Source organism: Sinohyriopsis cumingii, chromosome 13 (genome assembly GCF_028554795.1).
Source record: "Sinohyriopsis cumingii isolate HCF-2022 chromosome 13, ASM2855479v2, whole genome shotgun sequence".
In the NCBI taxonomy this organism is placed as follows: Eukaryota; Metazoa; Mollusca; class Bivalvia; order Unionida; family Unionidae; genus Sinohyriopsis; species Sinohyriopsis cumingii.
The window spans coordinates 46,917,954-46,942,684 of record NC_142973.1 but is presented as its reverse complement, the minus strand read 5'-3'; the positions used below and the strand labels follow the sequence as shown (position 1 = coordinate 46,942,684).

General features: G+C 35.4%; 6 non-coding genes across 6 annotated transcripts; 3 read left to right on the top strand and 3 right to left on the bottom strand.

Moving 5' to 3' along the window:
* Positions 1–4,621: 4,621 nt before the first annotated feature.
* Trnap-ugg (transfer RNA proline (anticodon UGG)) lies at positions 4,622–4,693 on the bottom strand. The gene has a single exon. It is a non-coding gene; the product is annotated as a tRNA-Pro (tRNA).
* A 1,433-nt stretch (positions 4,694–6,126) lies between these two features.
* Positions 6,127–6,197, top strand: Trnag-gcc (transfer RNA glycine (anticodon GCC)). Its single transcript has one exon. It is a non-coding gene; the product is annotated as a tRNA-Gly (tRNA).
* A 6,538-nt stretch (positions 6,198–12,735) lies between these two features.
* Positions 12,736–12,807, bottom strand: Trnap-ugg (transfer RNA proline (anticodon UGG)). The gene has a single exon. It is a non-coding gene; the product is annotated as a tRNA-Pro (tRNA).
* A 1,432-nt stretch (positions 12,808–14,239) lies between these two features.
* Positions 14,240–14,310, top strand: Trnag-gcc (transfer RNA glycine (anticodon GCC)). The gene has a single exon. It is a non-coding gene; the product is annotated as a tRNA-Gly (tRNA).
* A 6,517-nt stretch (positions 14,311–20,827) lies between these two features.
* On the bottom strand, positions 20,828–20,899 carry Trnap-ugg (transfer RNA proline (anticodon UGG)). The gene has a single exon. It is a non-coding gene; the product is annotated as a tRNA-Pro (tRNA).
* Positions 20,900–22,332: 1,433 nt separating this feature from the next.
* Trnag-gcc (transfer RNA glycine (anticodon GCC)) lies at positions 22,333–22,403 on the top strand. The gene has a single exon. It is a non-coding gene; the product is annotated as a tRNA-Gly (tRNA).
* The last annotated feature ends 2,328 nt before the right edge of the window (positions 22,404–24,731 follow it).

The following is a 24,731-nucleotide window of genomic DNA, read 5'->3' as shown; positions in this document are numbered from 1 at the left end:
AAATAGGGAGTTGCAAAATTAATGCTAAAACAGTTCTCTGGCAATCAAGAAGTCTAGTAAAAGTAATGCCACCAATGTCTTTCATCAGTACATTTTGGAATTAGAGCTACAATGAAATGATTTTGCAATATTATCAGCCTATTACAAACCCAGTTTGAAGTGAGACAGAAATGTGACTCGGATTGAATCTTGAAAAGGTAAATAAAAGTCAGACGGAAACTTGCCGAAAACATGGAAGTCCGACGATATTTTTGAATAGTAAATGGAAATCAGACGAAGTCTTGGTAAAGTATGTTTAGGTAGATTTCTGAACACAAGGGAATTCGACTGCTGTATTCCGAATTCAATACCAAGGTATTGTTATATTTATCCGAAAAGTCACAAACGGGTCTAGAACTGGACTATGCCAAGCGAAGTTCGGACAAGTGGCACATTGTTTCAGATTGTTCAAGACAGACTGAGCGTGTTGCCGAGCGGATTTATTTTAATCGAAACACTTTGGCGCAGAAACACTATCCATATTTTAAAGATACAAATGATTTCCTGGAAAAAACTGACCAAACTTACAGCCTCTTAAAACTGTATACTTGGAGAAAGAAAAGTGTGCAACGGCCATAAATTACCATTTTTGTACGTTAGGTGTATTGAGGATAGTTTCCTCGTTTGGACCCATGTGGAGGAAAAATAGTTTCCTGACTGGATAAAACAACCAACATTCATCAATTAAAATTAAAACGAAAAAGAAATGGAATAAGGAGTAGATTTCCTAAATTTGACATTATACAACAGAATAAACTTGCAAACGGGAATAATCGGGACATTAGGATATATTTAAAGGAGATTCATCAATTGTTACGTTAAATACCTTTCCTGTAAGGCATGGGTTCAGGAGCATTGTTAATTCCAAACACATATTTCCCACACGATTTTGCAACATCAACAAGATTTAATGACGCTTGTTCGATGTATTTCGAGAAATAAGTTGAAAAATCAAGCAAGTGGTTAAACAGAGACCTGAAGTTTTAAGAAGAATAAATATTCTCAACAAAACAAAACTAACAATTTCGTTTTTTGTTAGTTATATTCGACGTTCTTAGTTTTTCTCCTTTATATTCCATACAACTTTACAAAACAAAAAATAACAATTACGATCTATGTTGGTTTCAGTCCACGTTCTTTTTTTCTTTTACATTCCTTAAAAGCTTGCAAAACAAATGTAACAAGTACGTTCTTTGTTGGTTAAAGTCGATCTTCTTTTTTTCTTTCTTACATTCTTTACAAGCTTACAAATTAAAACTAACAATTATGTTCTTTTTTGGTTTCAATCGACGTTCCGCATCTGCAAGATGACTTATTGTTGTTACAGCTCTGTGAAGATAACAATTCCAAAATGTTGCACCGTATAATTGTAAATATAACTTTATCAAGCATATTCATTCTTAATAGGGTTGTCAACTTTTGAAAGCTGAGGCTGATTGAAGTCCTGAAGATTGATCTCTGAAAGGTAAAGAAATGCAAGACAGGTTGATCATCTAGCCATCTACAACTACAAATATAACTTCCCAACATATGTCACATACACAACGAGAAAACACCGATATTATTTTCACCGAAAGCATAACTTAGGAAGAAAATTATAATATATTCAATTGAATTCGAATCGCAATTATGCGACTATTTATTTCAATTGAAACCTTTAAAGGGAGGAAATCACTGGCCGCACATGGTGTCTGAAGCCATACACTGCATTATACTCCTCATCAAGAGCAGAAGATTTCTTCCAGGACATGGTGATTATCACAATTTTTGCACGATCAGTTGCGTTCAAAACATTTAAAAGAACGGAAACATGGTACTTATTGGAAATGTAACACGTGCAGTTACATACGAAGCCAGTGAATGAACAGGAGCCGTGGTGATGCATAGTTATAGCAGAAACAGTTGCATTTGAAAATCCGAGAAACAGAATAAACTCTCTAGCCGAAGATGTTACCTACTTATGATATTGATCAAGTGGTAGTCAGTATTTATCACCTTCAGACACACACAATAAGAGAACGGGAGTAAAATGAAATTTGTTGATTTTGAAATAAGGACAGACCAAGTTTCATGAAAATGTCTTACAATTTTAGAGCGAACTAACTGAAGACATTTTATTCTTAATTCTTACTGATTATATGGACAGACATACATTCGCAGAGTAAATGTGAATTTTTTTGAACATCAAAGTTTTCCTAATTTGACTTACTTGTTCATCTTTGAACTGCAACGATAAAACACTTAATTGACCATATGCCTTTTGTATGGTTTCGCTTTCTAATGAACCGAACACTTGATTGAAAATTCAGGCGTGAATATGCTTTGGCGCATCATCTTAAATTAGTATCATATACTTTCTTTAAAACATAATCTGGACACTAGAATAGTTTTAAAGGAGATTCATCAATTGTTACGTAAAATACTTTTCCAATAAGTCGTACGTTCAGGAGCATTGTCAAATTCCCAATACATATCTCCCACACGATTTGTAACAATCAACAACATTTAATGACGTTTGCTTGTTGCTTTTCGTGAAATAGGTTAGAAAATCAAGAAAGTGGGTCAACTGAGACTTGATGTTTTAAGAAGAATAAAGATTCTCAACAAGAAAAATCACAACCTACCAATTACGTTCTTTGCTGATCCCCGGTCGAGTCATACCAAAGACTTACAAAATGCTACTAACAGCTGCCTCGCTTCACGCTCAGCATTAAGAGGTTAGTGTTAGGACTGGTCCGCCTGGTGTCAGGATAATATGACTGGGTTGGACATCATGCTACATGTCTGCGGCATGATGCCCCAGTACTAGACATAACTATAATCTGTCGCACTGCGGACATCGTAGCGATATGACTGATAGATTATTAAAGCTACGTTAAAAATCCAAATCACACACACACACACACACACACACACACACGCAGACGCACACATGTTCTTTGCTGGTTTTAATCGACGTTCTTATTTTTTCTTCTTTCCATTCCTTACAACCTTACACAACAAAAGATAACAATTACGTTATTTGTTAGTTTCAATCGATGTTCAGCATATGAATCAAAGTTTGCAAGAGAATATTTGTGTGAATATTTGTGTGATTTGCAACAACAATTTCCTGATGCGTTTCAAAGTTACACTTTGAATAGAGCTTACAAAGGAAATGAAAATATAAGGAGCATTTTGGGCGAGATCCAGTCTTCCGAGTATCGACAAGCCTGGTTTTTAAAAGTGTAAATCGAATGGTAGTAAGTGGTGAATGTTTCTAATTAATTCAGACCTAGCAATTAACGTTAAAACAAAATCAAAATTGTAAAGTTAAAAATATAGTTCATATGATGCGTAAACCATGTTTTATGTGATGTATTGTTTAAACTGTATAAAGAGAATGCAGAGGAAACCAAAAGGCATTTAATTTATTTACTTTTAATGAACATTCTGCGGGACCATTATGGTACATAGATTCATTCGCATCTATCTGTCTGTCTCTATGTATAACTGTATGTCTGCTTCAATCTCAATCCATTGTAAACCTGTCTGCCTGTTTGTCTGCCTATATGTCTATTGTATTGCCTGTTCAAGTATTTTGATTCTCTTGATGGGTATCTTCCTTCGTTGGAATGATGAAATATATATCTATATATCAATCTATCGATTGACCGATAGCTTTATTCCGTCTATATATCTTGATGGGCATGCTCCTTTTTGAGAATGAGTACATTTCATACACAACTAGTAAAGTTTCAAAATCTTAGTCTTTCGTCATCATTAAACTATTCAATTTGCTTCAGAACAAGAAGACAGAATAACTTCAAATTACTTTTGTTTTTACATTCATCGCCAGGCTTTCTTCTCCAGTTACTTGTCGACATTATGTCCAAATAATGAAGATAATGACCCAAATATAAGTCCTTCCTCCAAGGACAAAAAAAAAAACTGTCGCAAATGACCAAAGGAAAAACTGATTTTAATGAATTTTAATCATTATTGCATAGGATAAGAAGGAACTTAGTGTCACTATAAAGTGTTTTTTATTTCTCTTAGTTTTCTCTGACGATGGTGTTTTCTGACATATGTAATTGTGGTTAAGATTAGTCTTTCTTGTATACATAAACTGGTTCTCTAAATTCAAGAATGAAACTATGCAATCAAAACTGGCAGAAGTTAAATAATTATTAGCATACATTTTGATAAGGATGTCTAAAACAAACTTTTTCTGTATGGGTGTGGAGGTTAACTTTGTTCAGAGGAAGATAAGAGTGCAATGAAAAACTATGCTAATCCACTGGTCCATACAGTAGTTATATTTGTTCAAGAATTTCAGTACATCCTCTGAAGCTGAAGTCGTAAATGGGGTTCTGGGAAGTTAACTTCCAATTAATTGTACTTGACTAACTATATGAAAACCTATTTCAAGTTTTGGAGAAATGACAATTCACCAGCGTTTCCGAAATGAATCCGTCAAAAGTATTGCATTTACACGAATAATTGAAAATGAAATATTTCACTCATGGTTGTCCCGAGAGATTGCTTCAACCATTTACCAGGATACTACAAAATGAGTATTAACTTTCATTTCCAAAATGGTGGGCTCGTCCGGGATTTGAACCCGGGACCTCTCGCACCCAAAGCGAGAATCATACCCCTAGACCAACGAGCCTCACATGGGAAATAATCGTGCCATTATCCGCCTTTATATTTGTCCTGCATACGAGCCGCTACCTTATCGACAGCTTGATATCAGTGCGCTGCTGTTACTCAGATCCTTGCACATGAAAAGATTATATCATAGATGAAACGTACATATTTCATTTCCTTGTGTACATTTCATGCACAAATAGTATTGTTTCGAAATATCAGTCTTTTGATATCATTTACTATTCAGTTTGCTTCAAAGCTAATCTCCCAAATCTATGAGACATACACATATAAGTCCTTCTTCCAAGGCGAAAAAACTGTCGCAAATGACCCATGATCAAACTAAATTTAATGAATTTTAATAATCTTTGCATCATTTAAGACCAGATGATAGGAAGGAACTTAATGTTCTTATAAAGTGTTTTCTTTTTCTCTCTTAGTTTTCTCTGAAGAGGGTGTTTTGTAATATATGTAATTTATGGATGACATTATTCATTGTTGTATACACAGACTGGTTCTCTAAATTCAAGACCGAAACTATGCAATCAAGCTGATTGTTGTTGTGGGTAACAAATGAAAAGTAATTAGTTGACTTTGTTTAGACTAACATGCTTTAAGATAAAGTCGATTTCCGATGACGAAGACATATTTAGAATTAAAATGATATTTTATTTGCATGCTTCTAAATGAAATCCAACTCATCTGAATTTTACTGTTGATAATAATCAAGAGTTTCAGATCTACATAATAGTAATTGCTGCCGATAGACCCTTGGACAATTCGTTGATCAAACAGCATTCTCCATTCGCCGGCGTCCCCGTTTGACATTTGCATCATGCATAAAGATGAATGCATGCTGATGTATGTCGATGGAAGCCAAATTTGCCATTCTAGTCGACGGTCATACCATTAATTTGACAGTTGATTTTCACAACAACAAAAAAGATAATTCCAGTAGGTGGATTAGGCAAGGTTCGTTTTAGGTTCTCTCTAAGCAGCACATTCATCTTTCGTTAAAGATATGATAGGAAATCTGTACAAATATTATGAATTCGTCCATCAATATTTTACTTAAAAACCAATTCCGGATAGACTTTGTTCTATTTACAACCTCCTTGAAAACGAATACCGTTTTCTACTAAAATGCATCTTGTGGATAGATGTGAGATGAAATTCAAGCAGACAAGACCTTTGAAGAGACTAGCAAGTGAGAAATCATGTGGCTGTCTCCAATTTAGAAAGTGCTTCAATCCAAGTAATCTACGCCGTTTCAGAATCAAATAAAGAGATGTGTTGTGTCGGTTTATTCTAACAGCATGCATTGTAACCCCATTGGCAGTCAATCAATAAATCAACGCCTACTGAATTAGATGACACAGACATGTAAATGACATTAGGCAGTTAAGGTAAAGACACGGTGGGGAGATAGGCCCTTACGAAGCAAGGGAATAATGTGCATCGGTGGTTCAGTGGTAGAATGCTCGCCTGCCACGCGGGCGGCCCGGGTTCGATTCCCGGCCGATGCAAATTTTTTTTATATAGTTTTAGAATGTTTGCATAATCCAATATTTGTAATAACTCTTTTTGCCCTAGTCTAATTTTCGCTCACTTTTGTGTTTTATGCCAACTCCACAACTGAAATCGGAACAGTCCTTGAATCAGAAGCTTGGATGTCTCACACTGAGTGTCCCTCGCTTCCCGGAAAAAAACATGGATGTTGGTGCAAAACAGCTTTCCATTACAGTGGGACAGATCCTTATCTTGTCTATAAGGAGTTTCTAATTGGAACTGTAGGAAGAGCGTAATAACCTTCATTTTTCAGTCAGAGGTTAATCTTTAAATCCGGATGACGATGCCTATCGCCCTTAATTATTTTAACACAAGAACATTTCAGTGTACTGAACGTGTTATTATCATTTACTTTATGACACTAGAATACTCTTTTAGAGATGTCTTCAATTTATTTCAACATTTATGTCTGTCTGTAAACCTCGTTTCACGTTTGACCTTCTCCAGCCAACTTTGACTCGAATTTCATTGAACTGATTTCAAATCCAGACTGAAAGGAATGATACTAAGTTCCCATTCACAATGTTTTTGTGTTATTTACAGATTACTGTATCAAACGATCATTGACCTCTCTCTCTCCCTCTCTCTCTCTCTCCCTCTCTCTCCCTCGCATTCTCTCTCTCTCTCTCTCTCTCTCTCTCTCTCTCTCGTTCGTTATCACACAAGAGTTCAAAGTTTATGCCTGCACAATGTCATATGTAGGAAAGTCATCATTGGAGATGTAAATGTTTAGATGATCAACCTGTCATGGGTTTCATTACATTTCAGAGGACAACAAATAGAACTATAATCAGCCTGCAATTTCAAAACTCTACAACGTCATTAAGAATAAATGTACGACATACTGTTATATCTAAAATTACACCGTTTGAAAGATAAACTATATCCTCATGCGCAAACATGCACGCACGCAAACATACATATATGTGTAAACAACATACAATCATTTTTTTTAAAAAGGCAAACTGTTATCTATACTGTATTTCTACTGTGTGATTGAAGTTTCTCCTTAATTGCGGGTAGGAGATTGGGCCTATCTGAATAATGTCTTTTTTATCAATAACATATTGAAGGCTTATTGTGTATATGGTTGTAGATTATAAAGTAAGATTATTAATTTTGTATGAAAACATCTTTATTTGGATTTGAGCTCAGATCATTAGTTTTTCCTCAGGAAATCCTGGTGTACCAGATATTTGGCATGTTCTTTACTAAACCTTTAGTATTATACATGATCTTGCTGCCAGCGTTGAATATTATAGTAAACGAAACAAATATATTTGCAGTAGATGCATTAGGCAAAGTTGATTGCAGGTTTTATCTAAGCAATACACCAAACTTTAGGATAGGAAAACTGTACCAATAGTGCGAATTGCGTCCATTAATGTCTTGCTTACAAACTAATTCAGGAGGGATTTTATTTGATTCACAACCTCCTTAGAAATGAACACCATTTCTCTACTTGCATGTGTCTTGTAGAAAGATCTAAGAGCCATATATATACAGACGCTGGCGGCCTTCATTTGATTGCAAGTCGATGAAAGGGTACTTTTACGTTCAGAATGTGTGCATGGTCCTAAATTGTACTAGCGTTTCTCGCTGTAACCTAATTGTCGCTCACTTATGTTTTGTATGCCAACGCCACAACTTAAAGTCTTCCATCAGGAGATGGGGTTTCTCACACAGAATGTCCCTCGTTTGATAGATGCCCCGTGAATCCAAAATCAAAAGCAATTATTTTGTCATTGAGGATGTATTAAACTGCATGCCATAGCATTCATAGAACTGTATGCCTGAGAATGTGCAGAAATGCATTTCTGTCTATCGAAACAAAAGCACACCTGATGTTTCTATCCAGAACTCAAACCTGAGTAAATCATAAAATAGGGAGTTGCAAAATTAATGCTAAAACAGTTCTCTGGCAATCAAGAAGTCTAGTAAAAGTAATGCCACCAATGTCTTTCATCAGTACATTTTGGAATTAGAGCTACAACGAAATGATTTTGCAATATTATCAGCCTATTACAAACCCAGTTTGAAGTGAGACAGAAATGTGACTCGGATTGAATCTTGAAAAGGTAAATAAAAGTCAGACGGAAACTTGCCGAAAACATGGAAGTCCGACGATATTTTTGAATAGTAAATGGAAATCAGACGAAGTCTTGGTAAAGTATGTTTAGGTAGATTTCTGAACACAAGGGAATTCGACTGCTGTATTCCGAATTCAATACCAAGGTATTGTTATATTTATCCGAAAAGTCACAAACGGGTCTAGAACTGGACTATGCCAAGCGAAGTTCGGACAAGTGGCACATTGTTTCAGATTGTTCAAGACAGACTGAGCGTGTTGCCGAGCGGATTTATTTTAATCGAAACACTTTGGCGCAGAAACACTATCCATATTTTAAAGATACAAATGATTTCCTGGAAAAAACTGACCAAACTTACAGCCTCTTAAAACTGTATACTTGGAGAAAGAAAAGTGTGCAACGGCCATAAATTACCATTTTTGTACGTTAGGTGTATTGAGGATAGTTTCCTCGTTTGGACCCATGTGGAGGAAAAATAGTTTCCTGACTGGATAAAACAACCAACATTCATCAATTAAAATTAAAACGAAAAAGAAATGGAATAAGGAGTAGATTTCCTAAATTTGACATTATACAACAGAATAAACTTGCAAACGGGAATAATCGGGACATTAGGATATATTTAAAGGAGATTCATCAATTGTTACGTTAAATACCTTTCCTGTAAGGCATGGGTTCAGGAGCATTGTTAATTCCAAACACATATTTCCCACACGATTTTGCAACATCAACAAGATTTAATGACGCTTGTTCGATGTATTTCGAGAAATAAGTTGAAAAATCAAGCAAGTGGTTAAACAGAGACCTGAAGTTTTAAGAAGAATAAATATTCTCAACAAAACAAAACTAACAATTTCGTTTTTTGTTAGTTATATTCGACGTTCTTAGTTTTTCTCCTTTATATTCCATACAACTTTACAAAACAAAAAATAACAATTACGATCTATGTTGGTTTCAGTCCACGTTCTTTTTTTCTTTTACATTCCTTAAAAGCTTGCAAAACAAATGTAACAAGTACGTTCTTTGTTGGTTAAAGTCGATCTTCTTTTTTTCTTTCTTACATTCTTTACAAGCTTACAAATTAAAACTAACAATTATGTTCTTTTTTGGTTTCAATCGACGTTCCGCATCTGCAAGATGACTTATTGTTGTTACAGCTCTGTGAAGATAACAATTCCAAAATGTTGCACCGTATAATTGTAAATATAACTTTATCAAGCATATTTATTCTTAATAGGGTTGTCAACTTTTGAAAGCTGAGGCTGATTGAAGTCCTGAAGATTGATCTCTGAAAGGTAAAGAAATGCAAGACAGGTTGATCATCTAGCCATCTACAACTACAAATATAACTTCCCAACATATGTCACATACACAACGAGAAAACACCGATATTATTTTCACCGAAAGCATAACTTAGGAAGAAAATTATAATATATTCAATTGAATTCGAATCGCAATTATGCGACTATTTATTTCAATTGAAACCTTTAAAGGGAGGAAATCACTGGCCGCACATGGTGTCTGAAGCCATACACTGCATTATACTCCTCATCAAGAGCAGAAGACTTCTTCCAGGACATGGTGATTATCACAATTTTTGCACGATCAGTTGCGTTCAAAACATTTAAAAGAACGGAAACATGGTACTTATTGGAAATGTAACACGTGCAGTTACATACAAAGCCAGTGAATGAACAGGAGCCGTGGTGATGCATAGTTATAGCAGAAACAGTTGCATTTGAAAATCCGAGAAACAGAATAAACTCTCTAGCCGAAGATGTTACCTACTTATGATATTGATCAAGTGGTAGTCAGTATTTATCACCTTCAGACACACACAATAAGAGAACGGGAGTAAAATGAAATTTGTTGATTTTGAAATAAGGACAGACCAAGTTTCATGAAAATGTCTTACAATTTTAGAGCGAACTAACTGAAGACATTTTATTCTTAATTCTTACTGATTATATGGACAGACATACATTCGCAGAGTAAATGTGAATTTTTTTGAACATCAAAGTTTTCCTAATTTGACTTACTTGTTCATCTTTGAACTGCAACGATAAAACACTTAATTGACCATATGCCTTTTGTATGGTTTCGCTTTCTAATGAACCGAACACTTGATTGAAAATTCAGGCGTGAATATGCTTTGGCGCATCATCTTAAATTAGTATCATATACTTTCTTTAAAACATAATCTGGACACTAGAATAGTTTTAAAGGAGATTCATCAATTGTTACGTAAAATACTTTTCCAATAAGTCGTACGTTCAGGAGCATTGTCAAATTCCCAATACATATCTCCCACACGATTTGTAACAATCAACAACATTTAATGACGTTTGCTTGTTGCTTTTCGTGAAATAGGTTAGAAAATCAAGAAAGTGGGTCAACTGAGACTTGATGTTTTAAGAAGAATAAAGATTCTCAACAAGAAAAATCACAACCTACCAATTACGTTCTTTGCTGATCCCCGGTCGAGTCATACCAAAGACTTACAAAATGCTACTAACAGCTGCCTCGCTTCACGCTCAGCATTAAGAGGTTAGTGTTAGGACTGGTCCGCCTGGTGTCAGGATAATATGACTGGGTTGGACATCATGCTACATGTCTGCGGCATGATGCCCCAGTACTAGACATAACTATAATCTGTCGCACTGCGGACATCGTAGCGATATGACTGATAGATTATTAAAGCTACGTTAAAAATCCAAATCACACACACACACACACACACACACACGCAGACGCACACATGTTCTTTGCTGGTTTTAATCGACGTTCTTATTTTTTCTTCTTTCCATTCCTTACAACCTTACACAACAAAAGATAACAATTACGTTATTTGTTAGTTTCAATCGATGTTCAGCATATGAATCAAAGTTTGCAAGAGAATATTTGTGTGAATATTTGTGTGATTTGCAACAACAATTTCCTGATGCGTTTCAAAGTTACACTTTGAATAGAGCTTACAAAGGAAATGAAAATATAAGGAGCATTTTGGGCGAGATCCAGTCTTCCGAGTATCGACAAGCCTGGTTTTTAAAAGTGTAAATCGAATGGTAGTAAGTGGTGAATGTTTCTAATTAATTCAGACCTAGCAATTAACGTTAAAACAAAATCAAAATTGTAAAGTTAAAAATATAGTTCATATGATGCGTAAACCATGTTTTATGTGATGTATTGTTTAAACTGTATAAAGAGAATGCAGAGGAAACCAAAAGGCATTTAATTTATTTACTTTTAATGAACATTCTGCGGGACCATTATGGTACATAGATTCATTCGCATCTATCTGTCTGTCTCTATGTATAACTGTATGTCTGCTTCAATCTCAATCCATTGTAAACCTGTCTGCCTGTTTGTCTGCCTATATGTCTATTGTATTGCCTGTTCAAGTATTTTGATTCTCTTGATGGGTATCTTCCTTCGTTGGAATGATGAAATATATATCTATATATCAATCTATCGATTGACCGATAGCTTTATTCCGTCTATATATCTTGATGGGCATGCTCCTTTTTGAGAATGAGTACATTTCATACACAACTAGTAAAGTTTCAAAATCTTAGTCTTTCGTCATCATTAAACTATTCAATTTGCTTCAGAACAAGAAGACAGAATAACTTCAAATTACTTTTGTTTTTACATTCATCGCCAGGCTTTCTTCTCCAGTTACTTGTCGACATTATGTCCAAATAATGAAGATAATGACCCAAATATAAGTCCTTCCTCCAAGGACAAAAAAAGCTGTCGCAAATGACCAAAGGAAAAACTGATTTTAATGAATTTTAATCATTATTGCATAGGATAAGAAGGAACTTAGTGTCACTATAAAGTGTTTTTTATTTCTCTTAGTTTTCTCTGACGATGGTGTTTTCTGACATATGTAATTGTGGTTAAGATTAGTCTTTCTTGTATACATAAACTGGTTCTCTAAATTCAAGAATGAAACTATGCAATCAAAACTGGCAGAAGTTAAATAATTATTAGCATACATTTTGATAAGGATGTCTAAAACACACTTTTTCTGTATGGGTGTGGAGGTTAACTTTGTTCAGAGGAAGATAAGAGTGCAATGAAAAACTATGCTAATCCACTGGTCCATACAGTAGTTATATTTGTTCAAGAATTTCAGTACATCCTCTGAAGCTGAAGTTGTAAATGGGGTTCTGGGAAGTTAACTTCCAATTAATTGTACTTGACTAACTATATGAAAACCTATTTCAAGTTTTGGAGAAATGACAATTCACCAGCGTTTCCGAAATGAATCCGTCAAAAGTATTGCATTTACACGAATAATTGAAAATGAAATATTTCACTCATGGCTGTCCCGAGAGATTGCTTCAACCATTTACCAGGATACTACAAAATGAGTATTAACTTTCATTTCCAAAATGGTGGGCTCGTCCGGGATTTGAACCCGGGACCTCTCGCACCCAAAGCGAGAATCATACCCCTAGACCAACGAGCCTCACATTGGAAATAATCGTGCCATTATCCGCCTTTATATTTGTCCTGCATACGAGCCGCTACCTTATCGACAGCTTGATATCAGTGCGCTGCTGTTACTCAGATCCTTGCACATGAAAAGATTATATCATAGATGAAACGTACATATTTCATTTCCCTGTGTACATTTCATGCACAAATAGTATTGTTTCGAAATATCAGTCTTTTGATATCATTTACTATTCAGTTTGCTTCAAAGCTAATCTCCCAAATCTATGAGACATACACATATAAGTCCTTCTTCCAAGGAGAAAAAACTGTCGCAAATGACCCATGATCAAACTAAATTTAATGAATTTTAATAATCTTTGCATCATTTAAGACCAGATGATAGGAAGGAACTTAATGTTCCTATAAAGTGTTTTCTTTTTCTCTCTTAGTTTTCTCTGAAGAGGGTGTTTTGTAATATATGTAATTTATGGATGACATTATTCATTGTTGTATACACAGACTGGTTCTCTAAATTCAAGACCGAAACTATGCAATCAAGCTGATTGTTGTTGTGGGTAACACATGAAAAGTAATTAGTTGACTTTGTTTAGACTAACATGCTTTAAGATAAAGTCGATTTCCGATGACGAAGACATATTTAGAATTAAAATGATATTTATTTGCATGCTTCTAAATGAAATCCAACTCATCTGAATTTTACTGTTGATAATAATCAAGAGTTTCAGATCTACATAATATTAATTGCTGCCGATAGACCCTTGGACAATCCGTTGATCAAACAGCATTCTCCATTCGCCGGCGTCCCCGTTTGACACTTGCATTATGCATAAAGATGAATGCATGCTGATGTATGTCGATGGAAGCCAAATTTGCCATTCTAGTCGACGGTCATACCATTAATTTGACAGTTGATTTTCACAACAACAAAAAAGATAATTCCAGTAGGTGGATTAGGCAAGGTTCGTTTTAGGTTCTCTCTAAGCAGCACATTCATCTTTCGTTAAAGATATGATAGGAAATCTGTACAAATATTATGAATTCGTCCATCAATATTTTACTTAAAAACCAATTCCGGATAGACTTTGTTCTATTTACAACCTCCTTGAAAACGAATACCGTTTTCTACTAAAATGCATCTTGTGGATAGATGTGAGATGAAATTCAAGCAGACAAGACCTTTGAAGAGACTAGCAAGTGAGAAATCATGTGGCTGTCTCCAATTTAGAAAGTGCTTCAATCCAAGTAATCTACGCCGTTTCAGAATCAAATAAAGAGATGTGTTGTGTCGGTTTATTCTAACAGCATGCATTGTAACCCCATTGGCAGTCAATCAATAAATCAACGCCTACTGAATTAGATGACACAGACATGTAAATGACATTAGGCAGTTAAGGTAAAGACACGGTGGGGAGATAGGCCCTTACGAAGCAAGGGAATAATGTGCATCGGTGGTTCAGTGGTAGAATGCTCGCCTGCCACGCGGGCGGCCCGGGTTCGATTCCCGGCCGATGCAAATTTTTTTTATATAGTTTTAGAATGTTTGCATAATCCAATATTTGTAATAACTCTTTTTGCCCTAGTCTAATTTTCGCTCACTTTTGTGTTTTATGCCAACTCCACAACTGAAATCGGAACAGTCCTTGAATCAGAAGCTTGGATGTCTCACACTGAGTGTCCCTCGCTTCCCGGAAAAAAACATGGATGTTGGTGCAAAACAGCTTTCCATTACAGTGGGACAGATCCTTATCTTGTCTATAAGGAGTTTCTAATTGGAACTGTAGGAAGAGCGTAATAACCTTCATTTTTCAGTCAGAGGTTAATCTTTAAATCCGGATGACGATGCCTATCGCCCTTAATTATTTTAACACAAGAACATTTCAGTGTACTGAACGTGTTATTATCATTTACTTTATGACACTAGAATACTCTTTTAGAGATGTCTTCAATTTATTTCAACATTTATGTCTGTCTGTAAACCTCGTTTCACGTTTGACCTTCTCCAGCCAACTTTGACTCGAATTTCATTGAACTGATTTCAAATCCAGACTGAAAGGAATGATACTAAGTTCCTATTCACAATGTTTTTGTGTTATTTACAGATTACTGTATCAAACGATCATTGACCTCTCTCTCTCCCTCTCTCTCTCTCCCTCTCTCTCCCTCGCACTCTCTCTCTCTCTCTCTCGTTCGTTATCACACAAGAGTTCAAAGTTTATGCCTGCACAATGTCATATGTAGGAAAGTCATCATTGGAGATGTAAATGTTTAGATGATCAACCTGTCATGGGTTTCATTACATTTCAGAGGACAACAAATAGAACTATAATCAGCCTGCAATTTCAAAACTCTACAACGTCATTAAGAATAAATGTACGACATACTGTTATATCTACAATTACACCGTTTGAAAGATAAACTATATCCTCATGCGCAAACATGCACGCACGCAAACATACATATATGTGTAAACAACATACAATCATTTTTTTTAAAAGGCAAACTGTTATCTATACTGTATTTCTACTGTGTGATTGAAGTTTCTCCTTAATTGCGGGTAGGAGATTGGGCCTATCTGAATAATGTCTTTTTTTTATCAATAACATATTGAAGGCTTATTGTGTATATGGTTGTAGATTATAAAGTAAGATTATTAATTTTGTATGAAAACATCTTTATTTGGATTTCAGATCAGATCATTAGTTTTTCCTCAGGAAATCCTGGTGTACCAGATATTTGGCATGTTGTTTACTAAACCTTTAGTATTATACATGATCTTGCTCCCAGCGTTGAATATTATAGTAAACGAAACAAATATATTTGCAGTAGATGCATTAGGCAAAGTTGATTGCAGGTTTTATCTAAGCAATACACGAAACTTTAGGATAGGAAAACTGTACCAATAGTGCGAATTGCGTCCATTAATGTCTTGCTTACAAACTAATTCAGGACGGATTTTATTTGATTCACAACCTCCTTAGAAATGAACACCATTTCTCTACTTGCATGTGTCTTGTAGAAAGATCTAAGAGCCATATATATACAGACGCTGGCGGCCTTCATTTGATTGCAAGTCGATGAAAGGGTACTTTTACGTTCAGAATGTGTGCATGGTCCTAAATTGTACTAGCGTTTTTCGCTGTAACCTAATTGTCGCTCACTTATGTTTTGTATGCCAACGCCACAACTTAAAGTCTTCCATCAGGAGATGGGGTTTCTCACACAGAATGTCCCTCGTTTGATAGATGCCCCGTGAATCCAAAATCAAAAGCAATTATTTTGTCATTGAGGATGTATTAAACTGCATGCCATAGCATTCATAGAACTGTATGCCTGAGAATGTGCAGAAATGCATTTCTGTCTATCGAAACAAAAGCACACCTGATGTTTCTATCCAGAACTCAAACCTGAGTAAATCATAAAATAGGGAGTTGCAAAATTAATGCTAAAACAGTTCTCTGGCAATCAAGAAGTCTAGTAAAAGTAATGCCACCAATGTCTTTCATCAGTACATTTTGGAATTAGAGCTACAACGAAATGATTTTGCAATATTATCAGCCTATTACAAACCCAGTTTGAAGTGAGACAGAAATGTGACTCGGATTGAATCTCGAAAAGGTAAATAAAAGTCAGACGGAAACTTGCCGAAAACATGGAAGTCCGACGATATTTTTGAATAGTAAATGGAAATCAGACGAAGTCTTGGTAAAGTATGTTTAGGTAGATTTCTGAACACAAGGGAATTCGACTGCTGTATTCCGAATTCAATACCAAGGTATTGTTATATTTATCCGAAAAGTCACAAACGGGTCTAGAACTGGACTATGCCAAGCGAAGTTCGGACAAGTGGCACATTGTTTCAGATTGTTCAAGACAGACTGAGCGTGTTGCCGAGCGGATTTATTTTAATCGAAACACTTTGGCGCAGAAACACTATCCATATTTTAAAGATACAAATGATTTCCTGGAAAAAACTGACCAAACTTACAGCCTCTTAAAACTGTATACTTGGAGAAAGAAAAGTGTGCAACGGCCATAAATTACCATTTTTGTACGTTAGGTGTATTGAGGATAGTTTCCTCGTTTGGACCCATGTGGAGGAAAAATAGTTTCCTGACTGGATAAAACAACCAACATTCATCAATTAAAATTAAAACGAAAAAGAAATGGAATAAGGAGTAGATTTCCTAAATTTGACATTATACAACAGAATAAACTTGCAAACGGGAATAATCGGGACATTAGGATATATTTAAAGGAGATTCATCAATTGTTACGTTAAATACCTTTCCTGTAAGGCATGGGTTCAGGAGCATTGTTAATTCCAAACACATATTTCCCACACGATTTTGCAACATCAACAAGATTTAATGACGCTTGTTCGATGTATTTCGAGAAATAAGTTGAAAAATCAAGCAAGTGGTTAAACAGAGACCTGAAGTTTTAAGAAGAATAAATATTCTCAACAAAACAAAACTAACAATTTCGTTTTTTGTTAGTTATATTCGACGTTCTTAGTTTTTCTCCTTTATATTCCATACAACTTTACAAAACAAAAAATAACAATTACGATCTATGTTGGTTTCAGTCCACGTTCTTTTTTTCTTTTACATTCCTTAAAAGCTTGCAAAACAAATGTAACAAGTACGTTCTTTGTTGGTTAAAGTCGATCTTCTTTTTTTCTTTCTTACATTCTTTACAAGCTTACAAATTAAAACTAACAATTATGTTCTTTTTTGGTTTCAATCGACGTTCCGCATCTGCAAGATGACTTATTGTTGTTACAGCTCTGTGAAGATAACAATTCCAAAATGTTGCACCGTATAATTGTAAATATAACTTTATCAAGCATATTTATTCTTAATAGGGTTGTCAACTTTTGAAAGCTGAGGCTGATTGAAGTCCTGAAGATTGATCTCTGAAAGGTAAAGAAATGCAAGACAGGTTGATCATCTAGCCATCTACAACTACAAATATAACTTCCCAACATATGTCACATACACAACGAGAAAACACCGATATTATTTTCACCGAAAGCATAACTTAGGAAGAAAATTATAATATATTCAATTGAATTCGAATCGCAATTATGCGACTATTTATTTCAATTGAAACCTTTAAAGGGAGGAAATCACTGGCCGCACATGGTGTCTGAAGCCATACACTGCATTATACTCCTCATCAAGAGCAGAAGACTTCTTCCAGGACATGGTGATTATCACAATTTTTGCACGATCAGTTGCGTTCAAAACATTTAAAAGAACGGAAACATGGTACTTATTGGAAATGTAACACGTGCAGTTACATACAAAGCCAGTGAATGAACAGGAGCCGTGGTGATGCATAGTTATAGCAGAAACAGTTGCATTTGAAAATCCGAGAAACAGAATAAACTCTCTAGCCGAAGATGTTACCTACTTATGATATTGATCAAGTGGTAGTCAGTATTTATCACCTTCAGACACACACAATAAGAGAACGGGAGTAAAATGAAATTTGTTGATTTTGAAATAAGGACAGACCAAGTTTCATGAAAATGTCTTACAATTTTAGAGCGAACTAACTGAAGACATTTTATTCTTAATTCTTACTGATTATATGGACAGACATACATTCGCAGAGTAAATGTGAATTTTTTTGAACATCAAAGTTTTCCTAATTTGACTTACTTGTTCATCTTTGAACTGCAACGATAAAACACTTAATTGACCATATGCCTTTTGTATGGTTTCGCTTTCTAATGAACCGAACACTTGATTGAAAATTCAGGCGTGAATATGCTTTGGCGCATCATCTTAAATTAGTATCATATACTTTCTTTAAAACATAATCTGGACACTAGAATAGTTTTAAAGGAGATTCATCAATTGTTACGTAAAATACTTTTCCAATAAGTCGTACGTTCAGGAGCATTGTCAAATTCCCAATACATATCTCCCACACGATTTGTAACAATCAACAACATTTAATGACGTTTGCTTGTTGCTTTTCGTGAAATAGGTTAGAAAATCAAGAAAGTGGGTCAACTGAGACTTGATGTTTTAAGAAGAATAAAGATTCTCAACAAGAAAAATCACAACCTACCAATTACGTTCTTTGCTGATCCCCGGTCGAGTCATACCAAAGACTTACAAAATGCTACTAACAGCTGCCTCGCTTCACGCTCAGCATTAAGAGGTTAGTGTTAGGACTGGTCCGCCTGGTGTCAGGATAATATGACTGGGTTGGACATCATGCTACATGTCTGCGGCATGATGCCCCAGTACTAGACATAACTATAATCTGTCGCACTGCGGACATCGTAGCGATATGACTGATAGATTATTAAAGCTACGTTAAAAATCCAAATCACACACACACACACACACACACACGCAGACGCACACATGTTCTTTGCTGGTTTTAATCGACGTTCTTATTTTTTCTTCTTTCCATTCCTTACAACCTTACACAACAAAAGATAACAATTACGTTATTTGTTAGTTTCAATCGATGTTCAGCATATGAATCAAAGTTTGCAAGAGAATATTTGTGTGAATATTTGTGTGATTTGCAACAACAATTTCCTGATGCGTTTCAAAGTTACACTTTGAATAGAGCTTACAAAGGAAATGAAAATATAAGGAGCATTTTGGGCGAGATCCAGTCTTCCGAGTATCGACAAGCCTGGTTTTTAAAAGTGTAAATCGAATGGTAGTAAGTGGTGAATGTTTCTAATTAATTCAGACCTAGCAATTAACGTTAAAACAAAATCAAAATTGTAAAGTTAAAAATATAGTTCATATGATGCGTAAACCATGTTTTATGTGATGTATTGTTTAAACTGTATAAAGAGAATGCAGAGGAAACCAAAAGGCATTTAATTTATTTACTTTTAATGAACATTCTGCGGGACCATTATGGTACATAGATTCATTCGCATCTATCTGTCTGTCTCTATGTATAACTGTATGTCTGCTTCAATCTCAATCCATTGTAAACCTGTCTGCCTGTTTGTCTGCCTATATGTCTATTGTATTGCCTGTTCAAGTATTTTGATTCTCTTGATGGGTATCTTCCTTCGTTGGAATGATGAAATATATATCTATATATCAATCTATCGATTGACCGATAGCTTTATTCCGTCTATATATCTTGATGGGCATGCTCCTTTTTGAGAATGAGTACATTTCATACACAACTAGTAAAGTTTCAAAATCTTAGTCTTTCGTCATCATTAAACTATTCAATTTGCTTCAGAACAAGAAGACAGAATAACTTCAAATTACTTTTGTTTTTACATTCATCGCCAGGCTTTCTTCTCCAGTTACTTGTCGACATTATGTCCAAATAATGAAGATAATGACCCAAATATAAGTCCTTCCTCCAAGGACAAAAAAAGCTGTCGCAAATGACCAAAGGAAAAACTGATTTTAATGAATTTTAATCATTATTGCATAGGATAAGAAGGAACTTAGTGTCACTATAAAGTGTTTTTTATTTCTCTTAGTTTTCTCTGACGATGGTGTTTTCTGACATATGTAATTGTGGTTAAGATTAGTCTTTCTTGTATACATAAACTGGTTCTCTAAATTCAAGAATGAAACTATGCAATCAAAACTGGCAGAAGTTAAATAATTATTAGCATACATTTTGATAAGGATGTCTAAAACACACTTTTTCTGTATGGGTGTGGAGGTTAACTTTGTTCAGAGGAAGATAAGAGTGCAATGAAAAACTATGCTAATCCACTGGTCCATACAGTAGTTATATTTGTTCAAGAATTTCAGTACATCCTCTGAAGCTGAAGTTGTAAATGGGGTTCTGGGAAGTTAACTTCCAATTAATTGTACTTGACTAACTATATGAAAACCTATTTCAAGTTTTGGAGAAATGACAATTCACCAGCGTTTCCGAAATGAATCCGTCAAAAGTATTGCATTTACACGAATAATTGAAAATGAAATATTTCACTCATGGCTGTCCCGAGAGATTGCTTCAACCATTTACCAGGATACTACAAAATGAGTATTAACTTTCATTTCCAAAATGGTGGGCTCGTCCGGGATTTGAACCCGGGACCTCTCGCACCCAAAGCGAGAATCATACCCCTAGACCAACGAGCCTCACATGGGAAATAATCGTGCCATTATCCGCCTTTATATTTGTCCTGCATACGAGCCGCTACCTTATCGACAGCTTGATATCAGTGCGCTGCTGTTACTCAGATCCTTGCACATGAAAAGATTATATCATAGATGAAACGTACATATTTCATTTCCTTGTGTACATTTCATGCACAAATAGTATTGTTTCGAAATATCAGTCTTTTGATATCATTTACTATTCAGTTTGCTTCAAAGCTAATCTCCCAAATCTATGAGACATACACATATAAGTCCTTCTTCCAAGGAGAAAAAACTGTCGCAAATGACCCATGATCAAACTAAATTTAATGAATTTTAATAATCTTTGCATCATTTAAGACCAGATGATAGGAAGGAACTTAATGTTCTTATAAAGTGTTTTCTTTTTCTCTCTTAGTTTTCTCTGAAGAGGGTGTTTTGTAATATATGTAATTTATGGATGACATTATTCATTGTTGTATACACAGACTGGTTCTCTAAATTCAAGACCGAAACTATGCAATCAAGCTGATTGTTGTTGTGGGTAACAAATGAAAAGTAATTAGTTGACTTTGTTTAGACTAACATGCTTTAAGATAAAGTCGATTTCCGATGACGAAGACATATTTAGAATTAAAATGATATTTTATTTGCATGCTTCTAAATGAAATCCAACTCATCTGAATTTTACTGTTGATAATAATCAAGAGTTTCAGATCTACATAATATTAATTGCTGCCGATAGACCCTTGGACAATTCGTTGATCAAACAGCATTCTCCATTCGCCGGCGTCCCCGTTTGACACTTGGATTATGCATAAAGATGAATGCTTGCTGATGTATGTCGATGGAAGCCAAATTTGCCATTCTAGTCGACGGTCATACCATTAATTTGACAGTTGATTTTCACAACAACAAAAAAGATAATTCCAGTAGGTGGATTAGGCAAGGTTCGTTTTAGGTTCTCTCTAAGCAGCACATTCATCTTTCGTTAAAGATATGATAGGAAATCTGTACAAATATTATGAATTCGTCCATCAATATTTTGCTTAAAAACCAATTCCGGATAGACTTTGTTCTATTTACAACCTCCTTGAAAACGAATACCGTTTTCTACTAAAATGCATCTTGTGGATAGATGTGAGATGAAATTCAAGCAGACAAGACCTTTGAAGAGACTAGCAAGTGAGAAATCATGTGGCTGTCTCCAATTTAGAAAGTGCTTCAATCCAAGTAATCTACGCCGTTTCAGAATCAAATAAAGAGATGTGTTGTGTCGGTTTATTCTAACAGCATGCATTGTAACCCCATAGGCAGTCAATCAATAAATCAACGCCTACTGAATTAGATGACACAGACATGTAAATGACATTAGGCAGTTAAGGTAAAGACACGGTGGGGAGATAGGCCCTTACGAAGCAAGGGAATAATGTGCATCGGTGGTTCAGTGGTAGAATGCTCGCCTGCCACGCGGGCGGCCCGGGTTCGATTCCCGGCCGATGCAAATTTTTTTTATATAGTTTTAGAATGTTTGCATAATCCAATATTTGTAATAACTCATTTTGCCCTAGTCTAATTTTCGCTCACTTTTGTGTTTTATGCCAACTCCACAACTGAAATCGGAACAGTCCTTGAATCAGAAGCTTGGATGTCTCACACTGAGTGTCCCTCGCTTCCCGGAAAAAAACATGGATGTTGGTGCAAAACAGCTTTCCATTACAGTGGGACAGATCCTTATCTTGTCTATAAGGAGTTTCTAATTGGAACTGTAGGAAGAGCGTAATAACCTTCATTTTTCAGTCAGAGGATAATCTTTAAATCCGGATGACGATGCCTATCGCCCTTAATTATTTTAACACAAGAACATTTCAGTGTACTGAACGTGTTATTATCATTTACTTTATGACACTAGAATACTCTTTTAGAGATGTCTTCAATTTATTTCAACATTTATGTCTGTCTGTAAACCTCGTTTCACGTTTGACCTTCTCCAGCCAACTTTGACTCGAATTTCATTGAACTGATTTCAAATCCAGACTGAAAGGAATGATACTAAGTTCCCATTCACAATGTTTTTGTGTTATTTACAGATTACTGTATCAAACGATCATTGACCTCTCTCTCTCCCTCTCTCTCTCTCCCTCTCTCTCCCTCGCACTCTCTCTCTCTCTCTCTCTCTCTCTCTCTCTCTCTCTCTCTCTCTCTCGTTCGTTATCACACAAGAGTTCAAAGTTTATGCCTGCACAATGTCATATGTAGGAAAGTCATCATTGGAGATGTAAATGTTTAGATGATCAACCTGTCATGGGTTTCATTACATTTCAGAGGACAACAAATAGAACTATAATCAGCCTGCAATTTCAAAACTCTACAACGTCATTAAGAATAAATGTACGACATACTGTTATATCTACAATTACACCGTTTGAAAGATAAACTATATCCTCATGCGCAAACATGCACGCACGCAAACATACATATATGTGTAAACAACATACAATCATTTTTTTAAAAAGGCAAACTGTTATCTATACTGTATTTCTACTGTGTGATTGAAGTTTCTCCTTAATTGCGGGTAGGAGATTGGGCCTATCTGAATAATGTCTTTTTTATCAATAACATATTGAAGGCTTATTGTGTATATGGTTGTAGATTATAAAGTAAGATTATTAATTTTGTATGAAAACATCTTTATTTGGATTTGAGCTCAGATCATTAGTTTTTCCTCAGGAAATCCTGGTGTACCAGATATTTGGCATGTTCTTTACTAAACCTTTAGTATTATACATGATCTTGCTGCCAGCGTTGAATATTATAGTAAACGAAACAAATATATTTGCAGTAGATGCATTAGGCAAAGTTGATTGCAGGTTTTATCTAAGCAATACACCAAACTTTAGGATAGGAAAACTGTACCAATAGTGCGAATTGCGTCCATTAATGTCTTGCTTACAAACTAATTCAGGAGGGATTTTATTTGATTCACAACCTCCTTAGAAATGAACACCATTTCTCTACTTGCATGTGTCTTGTAGAAAGATCTAAGAGCCATATATATACAGACGCTGGCGGCCTTCATTTGATTGCAAGTCGATGAAAGGGTACTTTTACGTTCAGAATGTGTGCATGGTCCTAAATTGTACTAGCGTTTCTCGCTGTAACCTAATTGTCGCTCACTTATGTTTTGTATGCCAACGCCACAACTTAAAGTCTTCCATCAGGAGATGGGGTTTCTCACACAGAATGTCCCTCGTTTGATAGATGCCCCGTGAATCCAAAATCAAAAGCAATTATTTTGTCATTGAGGATGTATTAAACTGCATGCCATAGCATTCATAGAACTGTATGCCTGAGAATGTGCAGAAATGCATTTCTGTCTATCGAAACAAAAGCACACCTGATGTTTCTATCCAGAACTCAAACCTGAGTAAATCATAAAATAGGGAGTTGCAAAATTAATGCTAAAACAGTTCTCTGGCAATCAAGAAGTCTAGTAAAAGTAATGCCACCAATGTCTTTCATCAGTACATTTTGGAATTAGAGCTACAATGAAATGATTTTGCAATATTATCAGCCTATTACAAACCCAGTTTGAAGTGAGACAGAAATGTGACTCGGATTGAATCTTGAAAAGGTAAATAAAAGTCAGACGGAAACTTGCCGAAAACATGGAAGTCCGACGATATTTTTGAATAGTAAATGGAAATCAGACGAAGTCTTGGTAAAGTATGTTTAGGTAGATTTCTGAACACAAGGGAATTCGACTGCTGTATTCCGAATTCAATACCAAGGTATTGTTATATTTATCCGAAAAGTCACAAACGGGTCTAGA